Consider the following 8,446-nt stretch of genomic DNA (forward strand, 5'->3'; position numbering starts at 1 on the left):
GTTTTTTTTTGTACACGAGCGCTATCGTGTTACATAATTATTAAGGTGAGATGTTCTTGTTCACAATCTGTATTACATCATTGCCTGATTTTATAACTTTATAGATCACTACCGCCTTCTAGTTTTTAAATAATTAATTACTTTAATAATAATAGTAGAATCAAAACACAAAATCAAGTTTCCAACAGGTGCGTGGATTTTCTTTACTCTTTAATTTATTAATTGCGTATATGGAGTAATTACATCTAACATTGATTGCTCAACAATGACACTTTTACCTAAATAAGGATCATGTTCACAAAATAAATAATAAAACATTGTTATGTTTATCTTCTAAATACCAATAATATCAAAAGAATATAATTGTTTGAACATTTCCTCGATTATCAGATTAAGTATTTAGGTATGTAGACTTGAATAAACAACATAAATATGATTTACTAATAACGTAGCTAGAAATATTTTCAATTGTATGGACCGGACGACATCGACGATATCAAATCAACAAAAAAAAGCAGCAGCAGTATTTGTAACTGATGGATGTCAGTTCGAAAGCTCGCAGCGTTATTTATAAATTCGATAATGGAAGCGAACAATGATTGGAATAATATGCGCTCAAAATAATATCGTGTTTATATTTATAATTTTAATTATTAATTAAAGTCTGCACTCTGAACAAGAGTCAAATTCGGATGGGAGGGAGATCCATTGTGATCGTGGAACAATTCGATTCGTTTCGGGATTTCGGGCCTGGCGCGTTTTGTTTTCACCGGAATCAGCGGATCCATAGATGATAAAATAAATGGAACATGTGTAATACCTACTAGCAGTCGTACACATACATGCATAACATATATACATACACACAAACATACAGATGTACGACCCCATGCATACCGGCATATACGATTTTAAAATCGGAGTAGTGTCTGTGCGATGGGTGTGAGGAATCGCCGGTCGTCCATTACACGTTTGGGCCAATATATTTAATAATGGAAAAGCGCCATCGCGTGAAAATTTAATTGAATTCATACTACGTACTCGCTCCCTGCATGTACACGCTTCTCCGTGCTACGCTTTTTTTGCTGTTGTTGTTGCATGCATGCGTGTGTGTGTGGGTGATATGTGTATATGAGATGTTAGAGAGGGGTTCAGGATTAATCACTCTCCATTTACGGGGCACAGTTTTCTGTAGAGCCAATTTATGATACGCAATTAAGCGAAGTTAACTAACTCCAAAATTGCAGCGATCAACAATTCACAAGGAAAATTGAACATAGAATTATGCTCGCCAGATACTAAAAAAATATATAAATTGACATAATAGACGGTGAACTATCAAAATATTGCACAAATATGTGACGTGTGTTACTGGTAAATTCGTTACTTGCTAGGAAAATTGCAGAATATATCAAAAACAACAAAATTTTCATACACTCCTTTTTCGTAGAATAAAATAAATTTATTCCTATTTTAATAAAAGTTATTACGCGAAAAAATCGATCTTTCCATTCTTTTTAATGATTTCTGTTAATGTTAAAATTATATAGTTTTGGCATTTATTAGCTGTGAAAATTAGCGAATTAAGTATATTTTTTGTGAGATTTGTTTACATGGGTTTAACATGAAGAACAAGAGCGTTCATTTTCGTCGTATTTTGCTTTATTATTCCCGAAAAGGAAATAATGCTACACAAGCTGTCAAAAAGTAAAGCGATATGTATGGTGACTGATTTGATAAATTTCTTTTTGGTGATTTTTTACTCAAAGATGAACTGCGATCTGGTGGTCAAATGAAATTGGTGATGATCAATCAAAACCATATTTGATTTGAATCATCATATTCCTCTTCGAGAGATTGCAAAAAGGTTAAATGTCAGATGCCAGATTAAACTCTGCAATTCAAGAAAAACAGACTTGGTGAATCGTAAAGGTGTCACTTCGTTTTGAAAGAAATAGAGAGCGATAACTTTTTCAGCCTAACATTTGGGAATGCAACTGATGCTAATAATAATAATTTCCTAGGATTCTCAGTACGACCAAAATCTGAAAAACCATTATTTTTAGCTAGAAGATACTCTGACATAAAAATGTCCTTTCTCTCGAATAGAAAACCACAATAAAAGGCTAGTCTCTATACGTATACATTTTAATATTTACGGAATTGACTGTAACTTGAAAATATAGAATACAAAAGATCAAAAATGAACAATTTATGAATAATTGAAAATTCATTGTTAATTATGTGACTACTCATATTTTAGTGTTATTTTGGTGCTGCTTTTTTTTCTTGATACTTATGGTGTAATACAAAACAAGAAAAGGATACTTTTACGATAAGGAATATAGAAAGCTTGGTTTTGGAAATGAAGAACAAAGATTTTGTTAATAAGATATTGGACTTTTTTAAGAGAATACATGACCAGATGAAACTTCAAAAAAGTCAAATGAAAACGACGACTCTAATGAGAACTAGCTACTACAGGCGTTAATTGGTTGTTAATTAGGGTTTGAAAACCTGTATTTTCAAAAAATGTATACAATGTTTACGGTTATTTAAAACATTTACAATTTAATATTACTTTTATGCACATTAATAGTAGTCTGCAATTTCTTAATCAATACATTCACAACAATCTTCATGCGCTGTTTACTGAAAAATAAAAATAAATATTATATTTGAAAATTTGCAAATAAAGTAATACTTACATTGGTTTATTGATTCCGAAATCAATTTTATCAACTTACTCATTTTCAATTTGTAATGCAATATTTAAAAAAAAAAGGAGTGGGGATAAGGAGCAGGGAAATTCAAAGTATAAGGTTAATTTGTTTTTCTGCTATAAAATTGTCTATGTTTTAGTTGAAGGGTCGGATCCTTTCTAAGAATTATACCGGTATATTTAAAAATAATTTCTGGCACAATAAAAGTGACTTTATTGCAGTCAATTAAAATATTTCCTCAAATAATATTTTTGATGGTAGCACTTAATAATACATTACAATTTCTTGAAATTATGTTTAAAGTTCAGACAAAGAATTCCTTATATTAACAAATATAATGTTAAAAATAATATTAAATTATTATTAATTAATAGACAGTGCAATGGTTTAGTTGCTTCAAACATTCGTTTAACTACATTTTATATTCCAAACTTTGAATTAGTTAAACATTTTTTGCTCGATGAGCATCGACACACTAAAAAAGAATTCTATAGAAATTCTTAATAGTATGAAGTTTCTTGTACAGTTTTTTGAGAAGGAAACAAAGAGACGACATAAAGATTACAACCATCGCCAAGAAAAAGAGATAGCTGCGAGAGATTATGCGAAGCTGCAGGGAAGAAACGGCACTGTATGTTCTTTTGTCCACAATCGAAGAGAACAGTGGTGCAAAACTGTTAATTCAAAAGAAAGAAGTTATTGGCATAAGGTTTTTAAGTCTCTGGAATGTATTCGAGACATGTATAAAATTCTGATTATATATATTCGGGATACTGATGATATATGTGTGTGTAAAAAAAATAAGTTTCGAAGGCAGTTCATTCTGATAGAAGATTTATCGGGCGACGTGTCTTCATCGGTACACGACAATCTAAAAAAAATACAAACCCGTATGGACATAAATAATTTCCTAACGATAATTATGAAAAATAGTGACATTTTAAAAATGACCAAATTGAAAATGAAAAAGTTGATCAAATTGTTTTTGGAATCAATAAATCAATGTAAGTATTACTTTTTTTTAGGAATTTTTCAAATTTCATACTTATACTTATTATTATTTTTCAGTAAACAGCGCATGTGAATCTAAGAAATTAGGAAATTGAAGACTGCTATTAATCATCTGACATTGATATCTAGCCTTATGAATGTGGTAAAAGTAAGTTAAAAAAGGACACTATAATAATAATAATTAATGAAGTTAAGATCCAGCAACCCCACTTCACATATACGATATTTTTTTTATGCACTTGGACACATTAATAATCAATAATTAAAATCGGTTTGGTAAATCTTGTGGTTTAAATCTCTTCAATCTTCGACGATGCTCTGCAGTATGCATCAGCTCCGTAGCCAGTTGGTTTGGGTGATTCTCTAGCCGATTATGGTGTCTTGTGCTAGCCTTAGCTATTTATTCCTTGACAAAACTGATGTTAGCTTGCTTATAGATGTCATCGTTTGTGAAGAACCATGGGGCATTGGTGATTTTCCTCAGCGTTTTCGACTGGAATCTCTGTATTATATCGATACTGGTGTTTACGCCCTTTGGTAGTAATTAATCTTGAGGCCCAATTTGTGTGTTTTGCATTATAGTCACCCACAGCAATGAAGCGATTGCCTAAGGTTTCGAAGAATTCCACAAAATGGACCATCTTATTTTTGTGTTTCGGAGGACAGTACACACTTGATAGGTAAATGGGCCTCTCCAGTCCTCAACTACAACGCTCGTTGCTTGAAGGTGCTCTCTCCGAAACTTTGGTAGTTCATAGTGCTTAATTGTGTTCTTGATGATCAGAGCAGTACCCGCATGTGCTGTGCCGTCAGGATGGTTTGTCTCGTAGATGGTATACCCTGGGATGTTAATGTAGCTTTGGACAGTGAATCGGGTCTCTGAGACCAGCATCACGTTCAACTTCAGGGACTTTATAAAATGTATTACCTCCTGGGTGTGCTTGACCAACCCGTTTGCATTCCAGGCTACGATTTTAAATTCCTGGTAGTTCATTTCAACTTCCTGACAAGTTCAGTGATGAGAGCGAACATAGTGTCCATCCGTCCCATGAGTTGAAACATCATATCATATAGCTTCTCTGATTGGTTGGATGCGGATGGCTGTACATCATGTACGGGTATCGCTTCGACTTGGTTTTTCGCTGCTTGGCCATAAGATTTCCGTGGTGTCGTTGGGTTAGCGGGTGTAGTTGCTGGAGTTAACGGAATTTGTTGTTGTTTGGGTCTAGGTGAGGGAAATGTCTGCTCCTTGATGTTAATGTTTATTAATGTATATAAAAAATAATTTTAAATTGTTAATGTTTTAAATAAGTTTTACACTCAACAATAAATAATATAATGTTTAGTTGTATAGTTCTTTTTTACAATTACCTCAAGTATAGATGAAGGTTTTTTTTAACTACCTTGATGAAAAGTATAAAACTTATAAAGCTTAAGTTTGAATTTTAAAGACGCTACGTTCTTTACTATTTGTTTGACGACCACCAGTAGTGAACTGTGTCAGTGAATTTGTAAACATTGACAAACATCGTTATGTGATTCAATACTTTCATTTGAAAAGTGTCAGTCCAACCAATATCAAAGTGGAGCTAGATTCTACTCTGGGGAAGTTTGCACTCTCGTTTACAATAATGAAGCATTAGGTGGCAGAGTTTAAATGCGGTCACACGAGCTGCCAAGATGAACATCATCAAATGAAGTAATCACGCCAGAAATGGTGATGAAAATGCACAAAATTGTATTTGATGTACTTACATATTGACTGAAAATTTGCTCACAATCAAGACAATGTACCAGTTTCTACATCCGTTGTGTAATGCAGTTTTTTTTTTGCTACCTAACTTACGCTATTAGACCCTAGGATTAATTAAGTTTTCCAAACTTTAAAAACTCGTTGGTAATATATAATCAACAATGAAGAGGTGGAGTTTGTTGTTGCTAATTATATTAAGGAGCTCCACGGATGACAACGCTAAGAAAGACACATCATTTATTACTAAGACAAAAATTATCGACAATTGGTTGGAAAGTTATGTCACATTCGCCATATAGCACCATGGAATTACCATTTTCTTGCAGAGTCTTATATAATTAACGTTAAAACCTTCAATGATCATAACACTGAAATTTAGGTGTAATTGACGGAAAGATAGCAAAAGGTCATTGATAAAAATAAAGTTTTAACATTATATAAAAAAAAAATCATGTACCGTTTGTATAAGAAAATTGACAATTGCTTTGTTGTCAACCCAATATATTTTAAATTTATTTGTTTTCAAAAATAAGAATGAAGGTAAACAAATACCTTTATACATTTTATTATGAAAATAAATCAAATAAATCATGTCAGTCCTCACGTTCGTGCGTCAGAACCCATATGAAACCAAAAACTAAATATATAACGTAAACAGGCTTATATCTTGGTTAGTAAAATATAGAGGAAAATAGTTCACTTTTACTATAATCTCATAATGATTGACAATAGACACGAAAATCCTAGAAAAATATAGAAACTTACCATTACACGTTTTATGTTCTAACAGTAATATCAACTATAGTTACTTTTTTTTTTAATTTGAATTAATTGTTTGTTGTTTCATTTACATTATACAATTCAAATTTCAAATAATCCCCAAGTTCAGTGCCCGTTACCATAACAGATTGGAAAACCATCGCAACAGTATCCCTCCTAGACAATAGTAACACCCCCCACAGACTAAAGCGACACAACACCCTCGACCTCCTCTTTAGAAACTAAAAGTTCCTTTTATTCGTGAATTATTGTGAATCTATTTTTTTTTGATGTCGTCAGAATTAATTTTTATTTGAGTTGTTTTATCACACTAAATTATAGTTAAATTATAAATGAGTTTGTTGGAAGGTTTCCGATGGGAAATCGTTTCGCTCCACGCTTATTTTGTTTTGTTAGTTTCTTTGTTTTGTCTTATGGCCGAAAATATTCCACGGTTGGCAGGTTGTGAATAAGCATTAAAAGATAAAAAAAATATCAAATAAATCGATACAAAACAATATAATTTTAATTTTACTTAAAAAAAAAACATAAGTCTGATTTTTTAACACAAACACAAAAATACGTATTACAATAAATAACTTTCTTGAATTTGAAGTATTGAGTAAAAGAAACACATAGATTTCGAGAGGCAATTCATAATAAAACTTATTTTTAGTTAATAGTAGATTCCATTATGCCGAGATTATTTGATTAATTCTTAATGAAAAAATATTATTTTATTAACTATGCGCCTAAAATTTGGTTTAATAACAGCAACCTTTTAGAAAGTCCACTCTTTAATATAAATATTAAAAGAAGGGCTCAACCGGGATTTGAACCCGGGACCTCTCGCACCCAAAGCGAGAATCATACCCCTAGACCATTGAGCCTGTGATGATATCATCGTCAAATTTTGAACCCCCCCGGACCCCACTCCCCTTTCATGAAAAAGACGAAACAAGAATCATATCACATGCTATTTAAGTAAAATTGATAATTAAACTCTCATACAACATTTTAATATATATTTACCACTTCAGTCTGAGAAGTAAATAGTTAGAATAGTGATATGCAAATTCGCATGTATCTCTGAATCTCATATTTAACTTTCTAATCCTTAATTCAATTAAATAGGTCATGATGATTGGAGTTAGATGCAATGCTAAGCAATAGTTTTCCTTAAACACTTTGATTGCAATCAGTAGTATTAAGAGTAGAACATAAATTGAATTAGTGTGAATTTCCTTTTTATTAATATTAATAATTGTAAACATACTTTATTTCATATATGTTCACTAGTATTTTCATCCAGAATTTTCTTATTAATAAATAGTTGGTACACTATGTTTGTAAAATATTTATTATTGATAACTCTGCTATGTAAATTTACATAGTAGGATGACCAAATCAATAAACTATAAAGCGTAGCTCTTGGAAATTAAATATAAGAAATTCACGATTGAGCAACATGTGAAAATAATCGAATTTTATCTATAAAATCAATTTGTACTAACGCAAAATATCCGATTTTAGGGAACGGAAAACCCTAGAATAATATGCGCTGCAACCCGTAAGAGTTTGGTGTAGTATAAATACGGGAGTTCTTGGTCCTCACTATTTTGAAGATGAGGCAGGCAACGCACTATACGTTACCAGATAAAGATATCGAGAAATAATGAAGAATTTTGAACCTATTCGAGGAGGACAGAATAAATATAGTGGCAACAAGGTACTGATCACACTAGGATAACGATTTAATAGTGTACTTTATTTTATCTATATAAAAAATTACATAAGTTAAAATGGATTATCATTATTTGTGTGTGTTCCTTTTTCGGCCTTAGGTTCGGTCACGTGTCGCGTATATTAAGAATTGTTTTCATCGGGTTACTAAAAAGGTATTTGCCATCATGTTCACCTGACTTAAGCACTCCAGACTTCTTCCAGTGAGGGTATTTAATAGAAACATCTTTGGATAATTCGACAATTGAAAGCCATCCGTGAAGAAATTGACGGAATAAGCCAAGAAACGTGACGACAAGAGATACATTAGAAACAGCGCGCCATTATAAAGAGCAAAATGATGGCTATTTAAAGGATGTAATTTTCAATACTAAATAAAATGTATTGGAATACATTATAAACGCATAAAATTTAAAAAAAGATTTAAAAAACGTAAAATTCATATACTTTTAATGTT

At 31.8% G+C, this 8,446-nt stretch overlaps 1 non-coding gene across 1 annotated transcript; it reads right to left on the minus strand.

The window, feature by feature from the left end:
- Positions 1-7,064: 7,064 nt before the first annotated feature.
- Positions 7,065-7,136, minus strand: Trnap-ugg. Its single transcript has one exon. It is a non-coding gene; the product is annotated as a tRNA-Pro (tRNA).
- Positions 7,137-8,446: the final 1,310 nt, after the last annotated feature.

Source organism: Nicrophorus vespilloides, unplaced genomic scaffold (assembly GCF_001412225.1).
Source record: "Nicrophorus vespilloides isolate i.1.1-1 unplaced genomic scaffold, Nicve_v1.0, whole genome shotgun sequence".
In the NCBI taxonomy this organism is placed as follows: domain Eukaryota; kingdom Metazoa; phylum Arthropoda; class Insecta; order Coleoptera; family Silphidae; genus Nicrophorus; species Nicrophorus vespilloides.